Source organism: Musca domestica, unplaced genomic scaffold, assembly GCF_030504385.1.
Source record: "Musca domestica strain aabys unplaced genomic scaffold, Musca_domestica.polishedcontigs.V.1.1 4, whole genome shotgun sequence".
NCBI lineage: Eukaryota > Metazoa > Arthropoda > Insecta > Diptera > Muscidae > Musca > Musca domestica.
The window spans coordinates 5,294,039-5,319,436 of NW_026712328.1; the positions used below are offsets into that span (position 1 = coordinate 5,294,039).

The 25,398-nt window shown below is 34.4% G+C and overlaps 1 long non-coding RNA gene across 1 annotated transcript in view; it reads left to right on the forward strand.

Annotated features, from left to right (window-relative positions):
* LOC131804249 (uncharacterized) overlaps window positions 1-24,729 on the forward strand; it is a 62,866-nt gene extending 38,137 nt beyond the window's left edge. The window contains exons 2-3 of the long non-coding RNA XR_009343020.1: window positions 23,993-24,161; window positions 24,256-24,729. This is a non-coding gene — a long non-coding RNA (uncharacterized LOC131804249). The remainder of the gene's footprint in view (window positions 1-23,992; window positions 24,162-24,255) is intronic.
* The last annotated feature ends 669 nt before the right edge of the window (window positions 24,730-25,398 follow it).

Consider the following 25,398-nt stretch of genomic DNA (forward strand, 5'->3'; position numbering starts at 1 on the left):
CGGTACCTACCGATATTCAGTATTTCGGTGATTTATGCGACATTATTCGCCGGAAATGTTTCAAATTTGGTATTTGAGGTTCATAATGGATACTTTAGCTTAAGACAGAAAGTGCCTGTGCAAATCCACGTCTTCTTATAACCCTTATATAATGGTACCTCCCGATATTCGGTATTTTGATGATTTAAGCGACATTTTTCATCGGAATTGTTTTAAATTTAGTATTTGCGTTCGAAATGTGTACTACAGCCTATGACAGAAGATTGTCTGTGCAGGTCCACGTCATATAACGGTACCTCCCGATATTCGATATTTTGACGATTTAAGCTACTTTATTCACCCGAAATGTTTCAAATTCGGTATCTGAAGTTCGTAATGGGTACTACAGCTTAAAACAGAAAAGTGCCTGTGCAAGTGCACGTCTTCTTATAGCCCTTATATAACGGTACCTCCCGATATTCGGTATTTTGATGATTTAAGCGACATTTTTCATCGGAATTGTTTTAAATTTAGTATTTGCGTTCGAAATGTGTACTACAGCCATTGATAGAAGATTGTCTGTGCTGGTCCCCGACTTCTTATAGCCCCATATAATGGTACCTCCTGATATTCGGTATTTTGATGATTTAAGCGACATTCTTCGCCGGAAATGTTTCGACTTTTGTATCTGAAGTTTGTAATGGATACTACAGCTTAAGACAGAAAAGTGTCGGTACAGGTCCACGACTTCGTGTAGCCCCCATATAATGGTATCTCCCGATATTCGGTATTTTGGTGATTTAAGCGACATTATTCACCGGAATTCTTTAAAGTTTGTTATTTGAAGTTCGAAATGGATTCTTCAGCCTATGACAGACGATTGTCTGTGCAGGCCCACGACTTCTTATAGCCCCCATATAACGGTACCTCCCGATATTCGGTATTTTGATGATTTAAGCGACATTCTTCGCCGGAAATGTTTCGACTTTTGTATCTGAAGTTTGTAATGGATACTACAGCTTAAGACAGAAAAGTGTCTGTGCAGGTCCACGACTTCGTATAGCCCCCATATAATGGTATCTCCCGATATTCGGTATTTTGGTGATATATGCGACATTATTCACCGGAATTCTTTAAAATTTGTTATTTGAAGTTCGAAATGGATTCTTCAGCCCATGACAGACGATTGTCTGTGCAGGTCCACGACTTCTTATAGCCCCCATATAACGGTACTTCCCGATATTCGGTATTTTGGTGATTTAAGTGCCATGTATTTGAAGTTCGAAATGGATACTTCAGCCTATGACAGAAGATTGTCTGTGCAGGTCCACGACTTCGTATAGCCCCAATATAACAGTAGCTCCCGATATTCGGTATTTTGGTGATTTAAGCGCCATGGTATTTGAAGTTCGAAATGGATACTTCAGCCTATGACAGAAGATTGTCTGTGCAGGTCCATGACTTCTTATAGCCCCCATATAACGGTACCTCCCGATATTCTGTATTTTGATGATTTAAGCGACATGGTATTTGAAGTTCGAAATGGATACTTCAGCCAATGATAGAAGATTGTCTGTGCTGGTCCACGACTTCTTATAGCCCCCATATAACGGTACCTCCCGATATTCTGTATTTTGATGATTTAAGCGCCATGGTATTTAAAGTTCGAAATGGATACTTCACCCTATGACAGAAGATTGTCTGTGCAGGTCCACGACTTCCTATAGCCCCCATATAACGGTACCTCCCGATATTCGGTATTTTGATGATATTCGGTACTTTGGTGATTTATGCGACATTATTCACCGGAATTCTTTAAAATTTGTTATTTGAAGTTCGAAATGGATTCTTCAGCCTATGACAGACAATTGTCTGTGCAGATCCACGACTTCTTATAGTCCCCATATAACGGTACCTCCCGATATTCGGTATTTTGGTGATTTAAGCGCCATGGTATTTGAAGTTCGAAATGGACACTTCAGCCTATGACAGAAGATTGTCTGTGCAGGTCCACGACTTCGTTATGCCCCCATATAACAGTAGCTCCCGATATTCGGTATTTTGGTGATTTAAGCGCCATGGTATTTGAAGTTCGAAATGGATACTTCAGCCTATGACAGAAGATTGTCTGTGCAGGTCCATGACTTCTTATAGCCCCCATATAACGGTACCTCCCGATATTCTGTATTTTGATGATTTAAGCGACATGGTATTTGAAGTTCGAAATGGATACTTCAGCCAATGATAGAAGATTGTCTGTGCTGGTCCACGACTTCTTATAGCCCCCATATAACAGCACATCCCGATATTCTGTATTTTGATGATTTAAGCGCCATGGTATTTGAAGTTCAAAATGGATACTTCAGCCTATGACAGAAGACTGTCTGTGCAGGTCCACGACCTCCTATAGCCCCCATATAACGGTACCTCCCGATATTCGGTATTTTGATGATTTAAGCGACATTATTCGCCGGAAATGTTTCGACTTTTGTATCTGAAGTTTTTAATGGATACTACAGCTTAAGACCGAAAAGTGTCGGTACAGGTCCACGACTTCGTATAGCCCCCATATAATGGTATCTCCCGATACTCGGTGTTTTTGTGATTTATGCGACATTATTCACCGGAATTCTTTAAAATTTGTTATTTGAAGTTCGAAATGGATTCTTCAGCCTATGACAGACAATTGTCTGTGCAGGTCTTCTTATAGCCCCCATATAACGGTACCTCCCGATATTCGGTATTTTGATGATTTAAGCGACATTAATCACCGGAAATGTATCGAATTTGGTTCTGAAGTTCGAAATGGATACTTCAGTCATTGATAGAAGATTGTCTGTGCTGGTCCACGACTTCTTATAGCCCCATATAATGGTACCTCCTGATATTCGGTATTTTGATGATTTAAGCGACATGGTATTTGAAGTTCGAAATGGATACTACAGCCTATGACAGAAAATTGTCTGTGCAGGTCCACGACTTCCTATAACCCCAATATAACGGTACCTCCCAATATTCGGTATTTTGATGATTTAAGCGACATTATTCGCCGGAAATGTTTCGACTTTTGTATCTGAAGTTTGTAATGGATACTACAGCTTAAGACAGAAAAGTGTCTGTGCAGGTCCACGACTTCGTATAGCCCCCATATATAACGGTAGCTCCCGATATTCGGTATTTTGATGATTTAAGCGGAATTATTCACCGGAATTGATTTACATTGGGTATTTGAAGTTCGAATTAGATACTTCAGCCTATGACAGGAGATTGTATGTGCAGGTCCACGACCTCCTATAGCCCCCACATAAAGGTACCTCCCGATATTTGGTATTTTGATGATGCTGGTCCACGTAGTCGTATAGACCCTAATATAACGGCTACATTCGGTATTTTTAAGATTTAATAGAATTTTTAACGGATTTAATTTTTTTGAAAAATTTCCAAATTCGTTCCAAATGGTGGAGGTATTCAAAGTTCAGCCTGGCCGGACTTACAGCTTTTTTACTTGTTCTGCTTCTATTGACTAAACTAATTTCATTTGCTTTCATTGGCCCATAGATGTACCAACCAAAAATTGAATTTTAAGCTTTCATGTTTTCAATAACATCGCACCCAATTAGCATATCTACTTGGGCAAAAATCATAAACTCAGGGTCTGCTAAGAATAAGATTTTGATCTGTTTGTGTCGGTAGTACAATAGGTAGGTACAATTTTCGATTCAATTTACAATTTTCTGAGTTATAAATATTCGTTTCAAATTACCTCTCAAATAGTAAACATTTCTCCAGCATGTTTAACTTTTACTAATGCTGTTGGCAGCACACTGGAAGCTTGAACTATCGAACAAGATAAACATAGAGTTTCGTCAATAGTATTTTCAATGGTAACAAGAGTATGTGTGTGTAGTCTATTTACAAAATAGATATATGCTTGATTATCCCTTGTTACATTTATTACATTACATTTTCACGGAAAATTAAAAAATTGAATTTTCAATGATTAAATACAAATTATTATCACTTCAGATTTGGTAATTTTTATTTTTTCTACCTATTCTCACATTTTTCTACTTTCTTCAATTTCGCAACCAATCTTAACATACATTACAAATGAAATAAATTCAGCTTTTATTTTCATAATATTGAATTGTATTAGTAATTTTTGCATTATCAAAAACATCAACCACCTAATTTTTCTCACAAATCGTAAACAACTCAGATATGGTACACTACCGGCACATTATTTTTTTATGTTCTGCTATGTGGTACACTACGATTTTGTAGTGCTCCGGCTGCGGAACACTACGAGTTTTAGTGCTCCGACTGCGGTACAGTACGATTCTCGTTGTGATCCGGTACAGTATCACTAAAATATTTTTTAAGGGTTGTGTTCCGGTACGGTACATTATCTTAGAGTACCACTCCAACTCGGAACGGTACAGAATACTACGGTACAGTACCATACTGTTTATTTTCGAAAGCTGCTTGCAAGACAATTATTACACAACCTCTTTTCTCTTGTAAACTATATTCTCTGAGTAACATTCATATTATTAAGTAACATTCAATTTGAACATAAAAATATTAAAATTAGATTCCATTCATCCACTTTTATACTTTATTTTTTGGCTTTTAATATGGCCAAGAAGTATCTAATTTTCGATTGAATTCTTTCGATATTTGTACAAGATTCTTTCGATTATGCACTAGTTACTGAGATGTCATACTGACTAGAATAATAATAAAAAGAATAATATAGAAATAATTAAAAGCAACACTTATATCAAACTAATGAATTTTTAATAAATATTTATACTAAAACATTTATTGATAAAAAAAACATTATACGTCAAATATTTTTGAAGTATAATTGGAGTAACTCAGGGTTTAAAAGTCATCGCCTATAGCAATTATCGCTAGCCTTTCAGTGCAACTGCTATTAAATATGGACAGCCACGGCTAAAATAGCACATGATCAACTATTTAGGTAAGTGCATAGCTATTTAGATCGTTTTTATAACCTCGCTATTTTTGTTTAGCCTTAACTGACAATAAAGCTTGAAATCAGAACACAAACATATGTTTTCGAACTCGTCACATGTGTTTTCAAACTCGTCAGCTAATCTAAGTTTATTTTTAAATTGTAACTTACCAATATATTTTTTAAATATATTGAATAATGTTACGATAAATTAATGCATGTGAACTACCCTTGTATTGATCGCCTGTAACTAGGCTAAGTAGATCAGCTGATTAGCAGCTGTAGTTTTAAGGATTGTTATTGTTATTTTTAAGGATATATTAAGGAAACAAAATCATGTCTACACAGAAACATCAACAGGTTGCAGGCCAACATTACATGGCGATCGAGCAGCAAATCCTGTCATGACACACAAGGTCCTAAGAGGTTGACACTGGAGGAATATTTCAAGCGCCAACAGCAGATAAAAGGAGAAAAGCTGACGCGGATTCCCCCCACTGCAAAACCTAAACACCGCAGATGAGGCAGAATTGTACGCCTGCGTCGACAATTGGCAGCCCTCAAAGAAGCTGTGAATGCTGATCCTCCACCATCTTAGCAAAAAGCCACAAAAATTTGGCAACAAATAAATGCTGTGGAAGCACAAATGAGATGTAAAAATTCAGAAAACACCCACATTGAAAAATAAATAAAAATTTTTGCAAATTTCTTTTTATTTTATTTGGTATGCAAACATTATTCCTTTTTAAGAAGAAGAAGAATACAACAGATGAAACATCACAGGAATAATTACAAAAAGCAAAACATAAAATTTACACAAGAAATGCGAATAATGTAAAATTTTATCATAACCAGTAGCAAAAAGCCACAAAAATTTGGCAACAAATAGATGTTGTGGAAGCACAAATGAGATGTAAAAATTCAGAAAATACCCACATTGAAAAATAAATTAAAATTTTTGCAAATTTCTTTTTATTTTATTTGGTATGCAAACATTATTCCTTTTTAAGAAGAAGAAGAATACAACAGATGAAACATCACAGGAATAATTACAAAAAGCAAAACATAAAATTTACACAAGAAATGCGAATAATGTAAAATTTTATCATAAAAATATAAATTAAAAATTTATTTCACACACAAAGCACTATAAAATATTTAAATTTCACATTTTTATTAATTTTTTTTTTTTAAAAAAACACCACGAATTTACAAAATGTCGATCAAAACAAACTGAAATGATGATTATTGTTAACCGATTGATAAATAATTAGTTTAAAAGTAATTGGTAACCATCATTGTAAAAATACTACTTTTGCAACCCTGTACTTATTAGTTCAATATTAAGCGACCGTTAAATTTGAAATTTTTATTAAGGATCGTTTACACTGTTCAATTTATTTTAAGTATTAATATTAGTTGCAAAATAATATAAATGGAGATAGAAGCATGCATTAATGAATTAGAAAAATTAAAATTGAATTTAAAGAAAAGTAAAAAAAAGATTTTTACAAAAAAAATACGCTGAAGAAAAATTAGGAAGATTAGAAGAATTGGTCAATGCGGTGAATGATTACCAATGTGAAGATGGAAATGATTATCTTTTAAAAGCGAGATTTAATGTATTGAAAATAGAAATTTCGGTTTTAATTACTGAATTGAATATAAAAGAAGAAATAGTAAATAATAACGTAAATATGGCACAATTCGACATGTCGATGGTTAGCAAAAATTTGCATATATTTAAAGGCGAATTCAAATATTTAGAAGACTTTATATCTCAAGCAGGATTGCAGCATGATTTGCTACAAGAGCAAGATAAAGAATTATTCATTAAGTACATCTATAATTTCAAGTAATCAGCCCAAGTAAGGAGTATTTTAGGTCGCTCAAACAAGCCAACGACATTTGTACAATTAAATAAAATTAGATTAAACAAGTTAAAAAGCAGTAAGTTCGGCCGGGCCGAACTTTTAATACCCTCCACCATTTACAACGAATTTGGAAATTTTCAAAAAATAAAATCCTTAAAAATTCTGTTAAAATTTTAAAAATACCGAATATAGCCGTTATGTTGGGGTCTATACGACGTGGACATACATATGCATTGTTTGTCATAAGCCATTACCATATTCAAATTCGAAACTGGACCCGCACCGACAATTTTCTGTCACAGACTGTAGTTCCCATAACGAACTTCAAATATCAAATTTTAAACAATTCCGGTTAATAATGTCGCTAAAATCATCAAAATACCGAACATAGCGACGTGCCGTTATATGGGGGCTATACGAAGACGTGGACCTGCACAGACAATTTTCAGTCTTAGGGTGTAGAATCCATTTGGAACTTAAAATACCAAATTTGAAACAATTCCAGTGAATAATGTCGCTAAAATCATCAAAATACCGAATATAGGGAGTTACCGTTATATTGGGGCTATACGAAGACGTGGACCTGCAAAGACAATTTTCTGTCTTAGGGTGTAGTATCCATTTGGAACTTCAAATACCAGATTTGAAACAATTCCCGTGAATAATGTCGCTAAAATCATCAAAATACCGAATATCGGGAGGTACCGTTATATGGGGGCTATACGAAGACATAGACTTGCACAGACAATTTTCTATCTTAGGGTGTAGTATCCATTTGGAACTTCAAATACCAAATTTGAAACAATTCCGGTGAATAACGTCGCTAAAATCATCAAAATACCGAATATAGGGAGGTACCGTTATATTGGGGCTATGCGAAGACGTGGACCTGCAAAGACAAATTTCTGTCTTAGGGTGTAGTATCCATTTGGAACTTCAAATACCAGATTTGAAACAATTCCCGTGAATAATGTCGCTAAAATCATCAAAATACCGAATATCGGGAGGTACCGTTATATGGGGGCTATACGAAGACATAGACTTGCACAGATAATTTTCTATCTTAGGGTGTAGTATCCATTTGGAACTTCAAATACCAAATTTGAAACAATTCCGGTGAATAACGTCGCTAAAATCATCAAAATACCGAATATAGGGAGGTACCGTTATATTGGGGCTATGCGAAGACGTGGACCTGCAAAGACAAATTTCTGTCTTAGGGTGTAGTATCCATTTGGAACTTAAAATACCAAATTTGAAACAATTCCGGTGAATAACGTCGCTAAAATCATCAAAATACCGAAAATCCGGAGGTGCCGTTATATGGGAGCTATATGAAACGTGGACCTACATGGCCCATTTACGAACTTAACCTGCCTACTGGAAAAATAAACATGTGTGCAAAATTTTAGCCATCTATCTCAATTTATTCGAAAGATAGCGTGATTACAACAGACAGACAGACAGACGGACAGACAGACAGACAGACAGACGGACAGACAGACAGACAGACGGACATCGCTAAATCGACTTAGAATTTTACGCTGATCAAGAATATATATACTTTGTTGGGTCTGACATGAGTATTTCGAGGAGTTACAAACGGAATGACAAAGTTAATATACCCTCCATAGTATGGTGGAGGGTATAAAAAGGCACTGGAAAATGCTTATCCAAACCCAAGAACGCTACAACAGCTATTAACTGTATTAGGAACAACCAAGCAAGGACATTTAACAATGACTTCATTTAGGGAAAAGATATCTGAACTCTGTGATGAGTTGAATCGTTTTGAAATAGGAAATTTAAAGAACCCGTCTCAAGAAACCAAGGATGCGATATACAAAGTTAATGAGAGTATGGCATTAAATGTTTTTATGAAAGGGGTTAACGCTGAATATCAGCCAATTTTATTGGCTAATATGCCTTCAAGTTTAAATGAGGCGACCCAAAGATGTATTACAGCTGAGAGAAGTTTAGGTCTGGATACGAAGGATGTATTCTTTGTAAATAGAACAAATATATCAAATGAACAAAGTAAAACTATAGAAAAAGTTATAGATACAATTATAACGATAAAACAACTCGAACAGAAACAATTACAATACACGATACAATATCGGTAATCGATGCAGTGATAATTATGGAAATCCAGCTGACCGAAAAAAATTCAGCAATGGTCACAGCAATAATCGCAATAACTATCAAGGAAACAACAATAAGAATGCAGAATATAAAAATATACACGGCAATGTGAAATACAATAATGGTAAAAATGGCAGAATCAAGCATACGGAAGTCAGAAATTATAAGGCTTTTCCATGTACATGTTGACATGAAACTCAGACGGCCGGATGATGGAAAAATTTATCCAGGAGGCCCAAAATTAAGGACATTTAATGTAACTTTGATGACAAACGCTTTTATTTCGTTGAATTGGAAGGAAAAGCGTTTAACGTTCTTAATAGATACCGGAGCTGATATCTCCATATGCAAACACACATTTCCATACGTGAACAAAACAAATACTGCAAGATTAACTGGCATAACTAAAGTTAAGCAATGTATTGGGACTTCAGAACTTATGCTAGAAATTGAAGGAGAGACATTGTGCCTAGATTTTTACGTAGTCGCAGATGATTTTCCCATACATACAGATGGAATTATTGGTCGAGATATTTTAGAAAAATATTACTGCAAAATAGACTTTGAAACACACACCATAGCATTTAATATTAATAATAGAGAGATTGTAGTGCCAATGAATGCAAGGCCGGTTCAGAAAAAGCCTGCAAGATCGGAAACGATATTACCGCTTGATATGAAAGTAGATGAGGATAGCATAATACTCAATAAGGAAATATCTGAAGGAGTCTTTCTAGCAAATTGTTTAGTTCCTGCTAATGGTAAAGTGCATGTTAAGGTGTTAAATACTACTGATGAAGACGTAAAGTTAAAAGAACTGAATTGCCAATTCAACTCATTTAAAAATTACCATATATACTACTCTAAAGTTACAAAAGAAAAAAATTAAAATGGCTTTCGACATTACTTGATGGGTTAGACATCGGCACAAATGATCCATACGCTATACAATCAATTCGTACAATTCTTGAAGAATTTCAAGATATTTTTAATTTGCCTGGGGAGCCGTTAAGTGTGAACAATTTTTACACTCAAAAAATACAAATAACAGATTCCGCAGACGCAGTTGGAAGAAAATAAATAAACAAGTCGATCAGTTACTACGAGATGATGTAATCGAACCATCTGTTGGTCCATATAATTCACCACTTTTAGTAGTACCAAAAAAGTCAATGGATGATAAGAAAAAATGGCGATTAGTAGTGGATTTCCGTAAGCTGAATAACAAAATTGTGAATGATAAGTTTCCGTTTACTAGAATTGAAGATATATTAGATCGACTAGGAAGAGCAAAGTATTTTTCCACATTGGATATGACGTGTTCTTTCCATCAGATTAATTTACACACGGATTCGCGCCCGGTGACGGCATTTTCAACAACAAATGGTCACTATCAATTTAAACGTTTGCCTTTTGGTTTGAAGATATCTTCAAACAGCATCTGCATTTTTATATGTGGACGACATAATCATTTTTGGGTCTGGACTAGAGATCGCAACGAAAATTTGTGCAACGTTTTTAAAAGATTGCGAAAATTTAACTCAAAGTTAAATGCTATGAAGTGCAGTTTTCTACAACCTGAAGTGGTTTACCTGGGACATCTCATAACCGATGAAGGTGTAAGAACTGATCCAGCCAAGGTTAGTGCAATAAAAAGCTATAGCGTACCTAAAAACGCAGATGAAGTGAGGAGATGTATAGCATTTTGAAATTATTATGATCGATTTATACCTAATTTTGCAGACAAAGCAAGGAGTTTGAATGCACTTCTGACAAAGAACAACAAATTTGAATGCAGACCTAAGTGCCAAAAAGCTTTTGAAACTTTAAAAAATTGTTTACTGAAACCGCCAATATTACAATATCCAGATTTTTCAAAGCCTTTCGTGCTAACAACGGACGCATCTAATTATGCGTTGGGAGCAGTGTTATACCAAGGAGAAATAGGAAACGACTTGCCTATTTCCTACGCCAGCGCTACACTCTCGACACACGATTTGAAGAAATCAGTTATCGAAAAAGAATTACTTGCTATACACTGGGTGATTGGGAGGAGAATGAAAATGCTCGTATGATGCTTGATTCGACACTGATTTTATTTTTTCACAATTCCATCTTAAGTGCTAGCTTACAAAATAATTATTAACCTTACACACTATCTTGCAACCCTTATTTTCTATTCAAGAATACATATAAATTGGTGACAGAACAACGCGACTCATCTTGCGTACATTGTCTTGCGTGCATATCTCTTGTGGGGGTCATAAAATCTTTATTACATGCTCATTATCTTATGCAGCAGGCAAACACAGCGTTGGGTCTACAGCAGACGTTTACAGTAGATTATAATTTACAAAAACTATTAAACATGGTCGTACGTTCAATACAAAATTATCACTAAACTGAAAAGTAAATTCTATGTTCTAAGTATTCTATGTTGTAAATACTTAGCATAAAGTAAACTAAAAACTAAATAATATTTAGATAAGCGTGTGAAACACCAATTCCATTTCCACACACATGTTTGAGTCTTTCAAACACTGGGGAATTCATTTCTTTAGACCATATTTATATGGAAGAAAGTTTATTGTTGTTACTGACCACAGACCGTTAGTATCACTTTGTTCACATCGGAATCCATCCTCAAAGATGACAAGGATTTGCATGGATCTCAGTGATTACGATTTTGAGATCGCTTATAAAAAAGGGAAGATGAGTACAAATGCTGACGCATTGTCCAGAATAAAACTCAACAGCGATTCTTTAAAGGCTTTAATTCCCACGACACCACATGACCATAAAATTCTTGCAATTACCAGGAGCAAACAAAAACTTTTAAGCAACAAAAACTCAAACAATAAAATTATAGATGATGACAGCCCTCATCCAAAGCCTGATCAACTTTTGATTTGGGAATGTACATCACTCACAGATATAAAAAATTTAAGAAAACTTAAGTTTACACTACTCAAAGAAAAGAAGAAACCAGCAATTGAGATTGGAAAAGACATAATAAATGTGAGGTACAGCGATAATCCAATGAACATAGATTTGTCTTTGGAGAAACTGTTAACAAAAACCAATAAAAAAGGAATAAAAGAAAAATGATTAAATTATGAAATATTCAAATCCATGGCCATGGAAGAGTTCAAAACATTACTGAACAAATTACAGAAAGAACGAAACACAAATTTACAAATAATTATATACCGAGATCTTCAAAGGATTAACTGCAAAAATACACAATTAAAATTAATATCAGAGTATCATGATTCAACGCATGGAGTACATTTAGGTGTCAGAAAGACAACTTTAAAACTCAAGCAGCGTTACATTTGGAAAAATATGTCGAAAATGATAAAAGGATATTTTTTAAACCGTCCACAATGTAGAATCAATAAACAAACTACACACACAAAAGAAACAATGACATTAACAGATACACCAGGAACTAGTTTTTAAGTAGTATCAATAGATACAGTAGGTCCACTGAGAATATCAAATGGTTACAGATACATTCTAACAATACGATGTGATTAAACCAAATACATAGTAGCATGTCCTATGGAAACAAAAGATGCGAGGACTGTAGCAAAGACTCTTGTAGAGAGGTTTATTTTGATATATGGAAATTTTAAAATACTAAAGTCTGATAATGGTACAGAGTTCTCTAATCAGTTAATGTCTGAGGTATGTCGTTTATTGGAAATAAAACAAATATTTAGCACTCCGTATCACCGTGAAACATTGGGTTCGGTAGAGAGAACTCATAGGGTTCTTAATGAATTTCTACTAAATTTTTCAAATAGTGCAGACTGGGACATTTGGATTCCATATTTTGCCTTTGCATACAATACTACACCACATGTTGAAACTAACTATTCTCCTTATGAGTTAGTTTTTGGAAAACTGCCATATTTACCCAATGATGAAATTATCAAAGAATCGAAATTTAACAATATTGAAGAATATTCAAATGAAATTAAGCAAAGACTTAGGTTTTCTCTTTGTAAATCTAATGAATATTTGGAAGAATCTAAAATTAAAAGAATTTCTAAAACCCAAACTTCTAATCCACTAAAAGTAAATAAAGATGATTTAGTTTTATTAAGATTAATGAACAGAAAAAAAAAATCAATCACCGTATTTAGGCCCATATAAAGTCATTAGTACTGATGGAGTCAATACTGTAATAGATGTTAATGGTAAATTCAAGAAATACCACAATAATATTTAAAAAAATGGAGTTAACTATAATATAATTTAAATTGAAATGAATAATGCAAAATAATTTTTACTAAAGCAAAAATTATTTTTTTAGGGTAAGGGTGTAATGTTACGATAAATTAATGCATGTGAACTACCCTTGTATTAATCACCTGTAACTAGGCTAAGTAGATCAGCTGATTAACAGCTGTAGTTTTAAGGATTGTTATGGTTATTTTTAAGGATATATTAAGAAAACAAAATCTAGGATTAAGTACCGTTATGTTTTATATATAAGGACGATGAAATTGAAAATAAAGTTCAGAAGTTACAAGGAGCCTAAACCGGCTTTAAGACTTCTGTAAATGTAAAAAATCAAAAAAGCTCTTTTTATTGAGCTACAAATCGCTGACAACTAGTTGTGCCTTCGAAACATTTAAAAATATATATTTTCTGCCAAGTGGCGTTTGTAAGCGCCGGCAGACAAATTGAGGCAGGTCCCAATTTTCCACACACACACGTACATGTCTACACAAAAACATCAACAGGTTGCAGGCCAACATTACAATAGACTTCAATTAAATTTGCACATTGTCTACATATGAAAATACCAAAGGAAAAAAATCGATTTTTATCGAATTTCATAAGGTATGAACTTTTCTATGAGTAAAACTGAACTCAAAAATAAATATTTGTTTTTGCTGGCTGAAAACCTTGCTAAGCAGTAGCTGCCGTGCTGCTATTTTGGTGCTGAGGTATTTTGATGATAGGGCCGATTTAAATTTTTTGCAGCCGCTCGCTGCTATTTTGTGTTGGCTGAAGATTTCAAATAGCAATAGCTCCCTTTACTAATTTTTTGTAATACTTTAGACCCCATGTAGGCCACATGATCATAATTTTAGATAGAAAGCTTAACACAAACGAACGTTTTTGATGAAGTTTTAAAAAATGAACCTACACGGACAATTTTTTGTTACAGCTGATGGTATCTATTGGGAGTTCAAAGTATAAACTTTAAGGAAATTCTATTCAGACTCAAAACCGTAACTGGGATTTTGGAAATTCGAAGCCATTGCGTTTTTCTTTTCTTTTATTTCGGAGCTATTTTCAATGCAGGTCATTAGCATATGTTTGGGGCTCATTGCATTCCTTATACACCATTTATTCTAGCGAGAATACCCACAATTCGTATTTGCATATGTCCAGTTCGAGCCGAATTTCAGGTGTTTGTTGTTGGAATTTAATCAAATTTATCTTAAATTTCATCATATTCTTCTTTTTCTTTTCACCTTCACATTCTGTTTTTAAATTAATTACCCAAAGTAAAAATATTACAGTGAGGGTTAAGTTGCAAATACGGAGTGCTGCCGCCGGTAAAGTTATAATTTTCTTTTATTATGGTGAAATAAAAAGTTGTAAAACTTCTGGCATTGAAATGTTCTTGATTTTGTTTGGAGTAGAAAACGATTGAAAAAATTAAATGTTTGTTTCGTTCGCTTTTCAGAAATGTATGCAGCAATGAATTCGGATTAATTAATGAAACGGACAAGCTGGTCGGCTCCGAAAAGTGGTCGACTTGGAGTCTCTTTATGAAAACATAACTGGAACTGGAAGATACGTGGTCAATCATGGAACCTATATATGGTTGATGTCGAAAAAGATCGCATGTTCGATGTCAAACGGGAACTGACTCTCTTCATTTCTTCAGTCTCAAGCGTACAACCCGGGTCCATTTTCAATAACCCCTGGCCTCGAATTTCAATTTTTTGTCGGTTGCCATCACACTTGATAATTGCGAATTCCCAACTATCTGGAATGGCACATGGTTTCACGAGCAAGATATCTTCGCATTAAGACACTTTATACCATCGAGAATTAGTAAGCTGTTTTTAATTTTCAGCTGCACGGCTTAACAATTTTAACATTAGTGGGTATGAATGGATCGCGTTTGCGGTGAATTAATCAATATTGATCAGCGAATCGTATGTTGAATAGCACATATTGTTTAGCCGTTTTGGTTGCTACTTCGGCAATCTTTGCGAGTTCGATTGAAGATTCTGTTGGTAAATGAAATGTCTTTCCAATTGTTGAAGTTTTCTGGTGGAATTTGAAGTTTGGTTATCCGTGCTACAAGTTGGCCTCGCTTTTCTAGCACTCTTAATTCCTTCTAAACATTTAAGAAAGCATCGCTTAGTCTTTCAATACCTTTGAACACAGCATTATTTTGCTCCTTAAGGATGTTTTTCGCAATCTCTTGAGGAGATGTCTACTTATTTAATTATTCAATTACAATTTTTTTGGTTGTAAGAAACCATAATAATTTTCTCCACCAGATTGTCGGCATGATCTTTATCGATCAGAACAAACAACGAGTGAAATACACCTCCAACAAATGACAACACTGATCTCCGCACCGGTGTTGATGACATTATCAAGTCATGCTGGTTCGTTAAGCGGTCATGAGCTTCTTACAATTGCAGGATGCCAGTTAATACTTTCGTCTGTGGCATCCCTTCTATATCTGCGCTAAATTTCTGCATTGCCTTGTCGAACACCTTTATATCACGATGAAGTTTTCTATAGACCAAAAGCAGCCACTTCCTTGAAGAACACTCAAGCCCTATCTATCTACTTTACATCTACTAGCACTAATAAATCACCGCATATATAAAACAACAAAAATCTAATTCTTATTTTTTATTTTGCAATTCTTTATTCTTGATTTTCATTTCTTGATTTTCTCTGCTTTTGATTTTTTTAAGCGTCCCTTTTCAATATCTTTGTTGAAGATAGGACAAACATTGTGGATCGATCCTTTCGATTCCCCATTGCTTTTTCTTACGTCTATCGTACGGCACAATCCATCCGAACTCATTTTAGAATCCTCCCCAGCCTCAAATAAAGGGAGGATAATTATTTTCTTTCACTAAAACCAGAGTTCCTGGTTTTCACATTTATCAGCACACTTATATCTCTTTCGAAGCTCTGACAAATAATCATTTGACCACTTCTCCAAAAATTCCCCAATCTTTGTTTGTCGTATTTCCAATGTTCACGCAACCCTTTGTAACTTTAATTCTTCTCCGAGTCGGGAAATATTGAAATGCATTCCCTTAGCAAAAAATGAGCTGGCGTCAGAGCACTGAAATCTTTCGGATCGCGGGACAATGGCGTTAACGGAGGAAAATTGAACACGGATACTATATGCGCCATGATTGTGCACATTTCCTCAAACGTCATGATCCCTTTCGCTCCTCTATATAGATGTCGTTTGACAGATATATACCACAACTTTCTCATAACCCTCCTACATGAGAAGACCTAGCCGGAATATAAACCCACTCTATGTCTCTTTGTGTGCAATAATCGTCCAGATCTTTCGTTAGCTGACTGATGTTGAATAACTCATACACTTCATTTAAGATATTGACAGCGCCTATATAATTTGTATCATTGTCCGACAGCGCCTATATAATTTGTATCATTGTCCGAATAAGTTTTCAGGGAACAGCCCCTTCTGGCCACAAATCGTTTCAAAGCCCCTATAAATGAGGTTGCTGTTAAATCAGACTCCACATCCAATTGAACAGGCTTTGTCGCAAAACATACAAATACGCACACATAGGCTTTATCCGACCGTTTTCTTTCATTTCGTTTTCCCAGAATATCAATTCCTCTATTTAAAAATGGGGATGTCCTCTAGCCCCTTGAAAGTTTCCCATTAGTCGGTGCAAATTCCTCGGCTCCGCTCTGAAACACCTGTAGCTCTTGCTTACTACCTTTTTTAGCCAGCCTACGACGAAGGAGCTTAAACTGATGTATAAATATTTCCAAACACCCCATTAGTCTTGAAGTTAAATTTTTGCAGTCAGTCGCGATCTCATTCAATATTGATTATTTCAAATTCTTGTATCCGCTGAGTGGAAATACATATGAGGCGACCATCTAACCTAGTGTCTTCATAGTCGGTTATCCTTTCTAAGTGTTGAGACAGTCTTCAACATTTTCCTTACGTATTCCCCCCAAAATGTGTTCCTGATTTGAGCACTATTTTCATGCATGATTTTAGCTCTATTATTCACCGATTTCTTTTAAGTTTCGCATTTGAATATTGTTATGGTTTATGACAAAAGTTGCCTATGCTGGTAAGCGTCATCGTATAGACGACATTATTCACCGGAATTGTTTCAAATTTGGTATTGGCAGTTCGTAATGGATACTACAGCCTACGACTAAAAATTGTCTGTGCAGGTCCACGTCTCCGTACAGTCCGATATTCGGTATTTTGACGATTTTAGCCAATTTATTCTCCGTTTTCTTAAGTTTCGCATTTAAATATTGTAATGGCTTATGACAAAAGTTACCTGTGCAGGTCCATGTCATCGTATAGACCCTAATATAAGGGCTACAATAGGTATTTTTAAAAATTTAACAGAATTTTCAACGGATTTTATTGCTTTTCGTTCCAAATGGTGGAGGGTATTGAAATGAAAGCTGTTTTGGTTTTATTGTGGAAGCCTAAAGCTAAACTCGACTTCACCTTGCTTTGATCAAATTAGAACTGTTCTAATATTATCATACCCAAATTAACTTAAGCTAAACGAAAAATAAAGTAAGCGTGGGAAACGCTTAGTAGGTATGCATGCTTACTATCTTAATAAAGTGAGTGTGTAAAGTTACATAATGAGTAAAAGCATACTATTAGCTGGATACAGAAGGTAAGCCAACTTGGACAAATGTGTCAACCAGTATGATACGTTGTCGTACGGAAGGTATGACAACATGCTTGAATCAAACACACTACACCTCCCTTTTTAACAAAGAATAATCAACGATTTAAATTGATTATTTTTAGTTGAATATAAAGAATTAATGTCTTATTAGTTATTCATATAAATTTGCAATTAACAGTCAGTGCTGGCTTCATTTAAAGTTAATTAGTTCTGGTTAATTTCAAAATTTAGTGTATATATATATATATTATTTAATTGCTCTAAAGTATGTCTATATATATTATTATTATATATTATATTATAATATTTTAATAGATACCGGCCAGTTATCTATGTTTTATATAAGTATAAAAATTTATTGTATGCATATGCTAAATTTATACGTACGTATATTTTAGAGCAGAGTTATATTTAAGAGGCAGTAAAAAAATAATATTTTCAATATTTTTGTTCTTTATTATAGTTTCTGCTTAATGTATTGAACAATTTTAATCAGTCTTTATGTACTTCAATACTTTTTCTGTCCGACAGAGACAGTGAACAATTCCCATTAGAATCGATATTTTCGACAGTGTAGTGGCTTTTGAATAATTGATCCAGTTTATGGCCGCCATTATTCTCTACTAGCACTAAATCCCCTATTTGTACATGTAAAGGGTTGGCTATTTTGTCATATTGCAATTTATTGGAATATTTTGATTTAGTATTCATTTTGGCTGCTCGTTGCCTTGCCATTTGGTGTCTGTACTTCACTTCTATTTCATAAGAGTCAGCATTATAAAGCGGATCTACAGTGTTTAGGGCAAGAGAATCAATTCAATAACCATGGAGTGTTGATGAAGTAGTATTAAAACAGTATGTAAAATATTTAAGCCATTCGTCCAAATCCGCTCGTTCTAAGGTAATCAATCTTTACATTTTTTAAAGTTGTTCCCCCATATTTAAGGGTACACTTTGGAGTTGCACCAGAGAGAGAGAGAAATCTTTAGGCGAACACTTTTCTTTACCTCCTTTGCATTGAGTGATTCGTAGACTCTAGAATGTCTGACATGCTTGTTAATTTTTTTATCTTTTTGTGTTTGGTCTTTCTTTGATTTCGGCCGCGTTGCCACTCCTTATATTCTTAAGATGATATGAATAAGATCAAAATCAATTCTGGATAGAGCATCGGCTCCACAGTTGTCCTTTCCTTTTATATACTGTATTTCAAAGTCAAATTCTTCTAGGTCTAATCTCATCCGGGTTAATTTTGAAGATGGATTCTTCAAAGAGTACAAGTAGGTCAATGGGCGGTGATCACTTCTCAGCAAAAATTTTGTACCATATGTGTATGATCTGAAGTATTTTATTTCCAAACGTACTGCTGCGAGTTCTTATTCAATTACAGATTTGTTGGTTTCACCTTTGGTGATGGATCTTGATGCATATGCCACGGTAATTGTACACACTTATGTTCTTGGCTGAGAACAGAACCGCATGCATATTTACTTGCATCGGTAGTAATGCAAAAATTGTTTATTGAAATCGGGGTACTGGTGTATTCTTGGGGTTAAAAGTGAATTCTTCAAATACTCAAAGCACTTTTGGCATTCTTCAGTCCAAATAATCTTTGCATTTTTCCTAGTTAGTTTTGTTAATGACAGGGAGTATTCTGTAAAATTCGGTATAAATCTTCTATATAATTACAAAATGCAACAAATCTGTTAGTTTCGTCTGCGATTTTTGGTGTAGGATCAGCTTGGATGGTATCATATTTTAAGTTATCGGGAAGAATTCCCTTGTCATCGCATTTATGACCCAAAAAGATTACTTCATGTCTGAAAAAGATACACTTTTCAGGATGCAGCTTCAGATTATAATTTCTGCACGTCTTGAAGACATCCCTCAGATTTTGAATCATATATTTTTCTGAGCATCCAATTACGATGAGATCGTCAATATACAGAAATGCCTGTTCAGGCGTAAGACCAGAAAACGCAGTCTTTGGAAGGAGTTCGGCGCTACCTTGATTCCGTAAGGAAGACGTTTAAAGCTAAATGATCTTTCATTCGTGGAGAATGATGTTATATCCATAGACTCCCCTTTTAATTCTATTTGATGAAATCCAGACAGGAAAAATATTTTGCTCGACCTAGTTGGTCTAATATATCTTCGATTCTTGGTAGTGGATATTTGTCCGCTATTAAACTTTTATTAATTTGTCTTTAGTCTACAACTAGTCGCCATCTCTTTGCTAGGTTACCTGGAATGGATTTCTTTGGGACTAATAATACCGGACTGTTGTAACATGAAAATTATGCCACTATAATATCATCTTGTATTAATTTGTCAACCTGAGCTTTTATTTCCTGTTTTTGACTCTTTTTAACAAAGAATAATCAACGGTTTAAAATGATTATTCTTAGTTGAATTTAAAGAATTATTAGTTATTCATATAAATTTGCAATTAACAGTCAGTGCTGGCTTCATTCAAAGTTAGTTAGTTCTGGTTAATTTCAAAATTTATTTTAATGTTTACAAGACTATCATATTTGTTTCTTTTGTATAGAGACTAATGCTTACAACTATATTTAACGTTACTTTTGAAAAATGGTTACAATTTTTGTTCTATAATATATTTTATAGTAAACAACAATATTATATAAGGACAACGAAAAATATAAAATTTTTTTTGACTTAAGCGATATTTTTAAAACCTAATTTATGGTTCTTAAAAATTAAATAGTGTTTTTATGAAATATATAAAGATAGTTGGTTTTCAAATGTTGTGATGCTTAAATTTCATTTTAAGTGATTTAAGATGTTTTTTTTTCATTATTATTTTTTTTCATTTTATATATATATACTATACAAAATAATAATGAAAAAAAAAATATCTTAAATCACTTAAAATGAAATTTAAGCATCACAACATTTGAAAACCAACTATCGTTATATATTTTCATTTCATTTCATAAAAACACAATTTAATTTTTAAGAACCATAAAAAAATATAATCTGAAGCTGCATCCTGAAAAGTGTATTTTTTCAGACATTAAGTGATCTTTTTGGGTCATAAATGCACTCACAAGGGAATTCTTCCCGATAACTCAAAATATGATACCATCCAAGCATATCCTACCCCAAAAAGCGCAGACGAAACTAAAAGATTTCTTGCATTTTGTAATTACTACAGAAGATTTATACCGAATTTTACAGAATACTCCCTGCCATTAACAAAACTAGCTGGGAAAAATGTAAAGATTATTTGGACTGAAAAATGCCAAAAGTGCTTTGAGTATTTGAAGAATTCTCTTTTAACCCCAAGAATACTCCAGTACCCCGATTTCAATAAACAATTTTGCATTACTACCGATGCAAGTAAATATGCATGCGGTTCCATTCTCAGACAAGAGCATAAGTGTGTAAAATTACCGTTGCATATGCATCAAGATCCTTCACCAAAGGTGAAAGCAAACAATCTGTAATTGTATAAGAACTCGCAGCAGTACGTTGCGAAATAAAATACTTAAGACCATACACATATGGTACAAAATTTTTGCTGAGAAGTAATCACCACCGATGCCCTATCTATAGTTGATTTTGATCATATTAAGAATATAAGGAGACTCTATATGGTAGCAACGCGGCCGAAATCAAAGAAAGACCAAACACAAAAAGATAAAAAAATTAACAAGCGTGTCAGACATTCTAGGGTCTACGAATCACTAAATGCAAATGAGGTAAAGAAAAGGGTTCGCCTAAAGATTTCTCTCTCTCTCTGGTGCAACTCCAAAGTGTACCCTTAAATATGGGAGAACAACTTTAGAAAATGTAAAGATTGATTACCTTAGAACGAACGGATTGGGACGAATGGCTTAAAAATTTTACATACTGTTTTAATACTACTTCATCAAGAGTCCATGGTTATTGAATTGATTCTCTTGCCCTGAACACTGTAAATCCGCTTTATAATGCTGACTCTTATGAAAAAGAAGTGAAGTACAGACACCAAATGGCAAGACAACGAGCAGCCAAAATGATTACTAAATCAAAATTTTGCAATAAATTGCAATATGACAAAATAGCCAACCCTTTACACGTACAAATAGGGTATTTAGCGCTAGTAGAGAATAATGGCGTCCATAAACTGGAACAATTATTCAAAGGCCCCTACAAGGTCGAAAATATTGATTCTAATGGGAAATGCTCACTGTCATTGTCGGACAGAAAAAGTATTGAAGTATATAAAAAGTGATTAAAATTGTTCAATATATTAAGCAATAACTATAATAAAGAACAAAAATATTGAAAATATTATTTTTTACTGTCTCTTAATTATAACCCTGCTCTAAAATATACGTACGTATAAATTTAGCCTATGCATACAATAAATTTTAATACTAATATAAAACATTGATAACTGGCCAGTGTCTATGAAAATATAGTATATAATAATATATATAGACATTCTGATTCGTAGACCCTCGAATGTCTGACACGCTTGTTAATTTCTTTATCTTTTTGTGTTTGGTCTTTCTTTGATTTCGGACGCGTTCCTACCATATAGGGTTTCCTTATATTCTTAACATGATATGAATAAGATCAAAATCAATTCTGGATAGGGCATCGGCTTCACAGTTGTCCTTTCCATTTATATACTGTATTTCAAAGTCATATTCTTCTAGGTCTAATCTCATCCGGGTTAATTTTGAAGATGGACTCTTCAAAGAGAACAAGTAGGTCAATGGGCGGTGATCACAAATTTCGTACCATATGTGTATGGTCTGAAGTATTTTATTTCCCAATGTACTGCTGCGAGTTCTTATTCAATTACAGATTTGTTGGTTTCACCTTTGGTGAAGGATCTTGATGCATATGCCACGGTAATTGTACACACTTATGCTCTTGGCTGAGAATGGAACCGCATGCATATTTGCATCGGTAGTAATGCAAAATTATTTATTGAAATCGGGGTACTGGAGTATTCTTGGGGTTAAAAGTGAATTCTTCACCCGAATACCGGTGGGTACCGTTATATGGAGGCTATACGATACTGTGGACCTATATAGATAATTCTCTGCCAAGGTATAAAGTACCCTCAAGGAACTACTTGTGTGGATTTTCAGACAATTCCATTGAAAAATGTGGCTAACATAATCAAAATACCGAATATCGGGGGTACCGTTATAGTTTTCCTATCTTAATTCGTTCAGACTGTAGCGTGGTTACAACAGACGGACGGACGGAGACGGAGAATATATATACTTTGTTGGGTCTAAAATGATTATTTCGATGAGTTACAAACGGAATGACGAATTTAATACACCCTCCATACTTTTTTGGTGGAGGGTATAAAAACATGGGTCCGTCGAATATGGGTAATCCTGTAACTACTAAGACACTAGTGAAAATTTAACCGCTTCATAGCGACTAATCAAAGACAGACTGTTTCTTACCGGATCTCAGATGAAGCAACGCGTCAGGGACTCTTGAGTTACCTGTACGGGACTTATCGCAAACTCACGAGAAGAAAACCAATCTATTCCTAAAAACTATTGGAACTAAACAGACATATTTCAGGCCCACGTTCTGAGCCTCATTTTGTAACAACCGGTGTTTGTTATGTAAACGGAAAACCGCAAATGTGTGTCTTTGAATGGTGTTGCCGGTATGCTGGCGTTTTGCGCGGCTATGGCTCGTTGGATGAGGTGTGGTTTTTGCCACTCTTGGACATTTCGGTTTCCCTGCTAGATTACTTCTCGCCATGACACCCCTATCCACAAGGTGCCCCATATTCGAACCTTCACTTGCCCCTCTATCTCATCCCTACCACCTTTTTAAAGAGCTTTAAGCCGAAGACATTGTTTTCAGTTTAATTCTACAAATTTATTCATACTTTTGCTTAACAAATGAATTTTAGTAAAAATTATATGAACATCAAGAACAAGGTATTAGCAAACAAAATCAAAAACAAAATACATTATAAAAAATGATTTCTTGATCTCATTAATTCATTATTATTCTTTAATCTCTCTCTCTCTTCTTTTTCAGGCAATCTAATAATAATTTATTTTTCTTTCTTTTTGTTTCAGGTAATTTCTTTCTTTTTATGAAATTTATTTTCTTTGCAGGTAATTTGTTTTCAGGTTATTTCCCTCTTTTCAGGAAATTTCTTTTCAGCATTTTTTTTTCTTTTCAGGAAATTTCTGGCGGCTGATAAAGATAATTTTGGCTTTATCTGGAGGCGGTTCTTCCCAATGTGTAAGTTAAAAGTTCAAGTTTGTGGTGGCAGCATTGTATTTATATTCCAAACACACTGCAGAACATTTTAATAATGTTACTTTTATATTTTCAGGAAAAGTCAAACAAGGCATATCGGGCCCGTACAAATATTCGGCGAACAAGGACAAAACAACGTTCCTAACACTGGCTTGAGCTCAACCCTGAGTGAAATTCTGTACCCAATGTCGTAAGTAGACTCTAATCTTAAACTGCTTGTTTTCCTTTCAACTAACTTTTACTATTGTCTTGCTATGCAATTTTCGTGGAATCTAATTGGCTTGCTGTGCGTCCGTCCCTCTGTCCAAGTTGAAGGGTACAAAGTCTATGGGAATTACCAGGGCTTGCCAGAGTGACAAAGCTGCAAATCTGCGCCCCCACGTTGGACTGGATGGTGTTAGAGTGGCTCCCGAGGTTAATTTTAAGATGGTTTCCAAGTTTGTGTTTAAATTTTTAAACTTTGTTTAAGTTAAGTTGTTTAATTAATTGTTTTTAATTTTTTTTAACTCCTTTTATTTTAAGTTTTAAAGCAAAACGAAAATTTAATAAATGCCAAAAAAATTAAAACACTTCGGGTTTTCGTGTTGGTCTTACTGTTGTGGGTTGGCTGGAGCCGCACATCCAATCTTCTTACAAGTGAAAATCAAATTTTCCTGCAAAAATTTGTATAGGAAATTTCTGTTTGTCATCCTTCTTTTCTTTTAGTTTTCATTCCCTTCATCTTGACATTTTTGCATACGGTTGCAATAAAACAGCTGTTTTTGCAGATGGTTGGCAATATTCTTCCTCTTCTTTTCTATTTTTTCATTTTTAAACTTAACCCTCTATAAGACGCACCCCACATAAATGACATTGTGCTTAAGGTTGAGCATGCTAATGTTTATTTTATTACAATTATTGCTTTACTAGTCACGCAACTACTGGTAACACTTTACCAGTTGCATACAAGGGTATTGAGAACAAATTATATCAGTTCTGCTTCAATCGGAAACGGTCTTGATAAGGTTTAGACTGTGTTTTGCTGTGTAAAATATCTATTTTTTTTCTGTTCTGGTTCGTATATATTCAAGCAATAAAAAGAATATATACCTTTACTAAAAAATGTCACATTATAACGGAAAACATATCCAATTATACTTTTATGCGGAAACAACGCCCCCGGGACGATGGTAGTGAACAAATATTGAAAAGGCTAACAAAAAAATTTCCTGATTTTGCA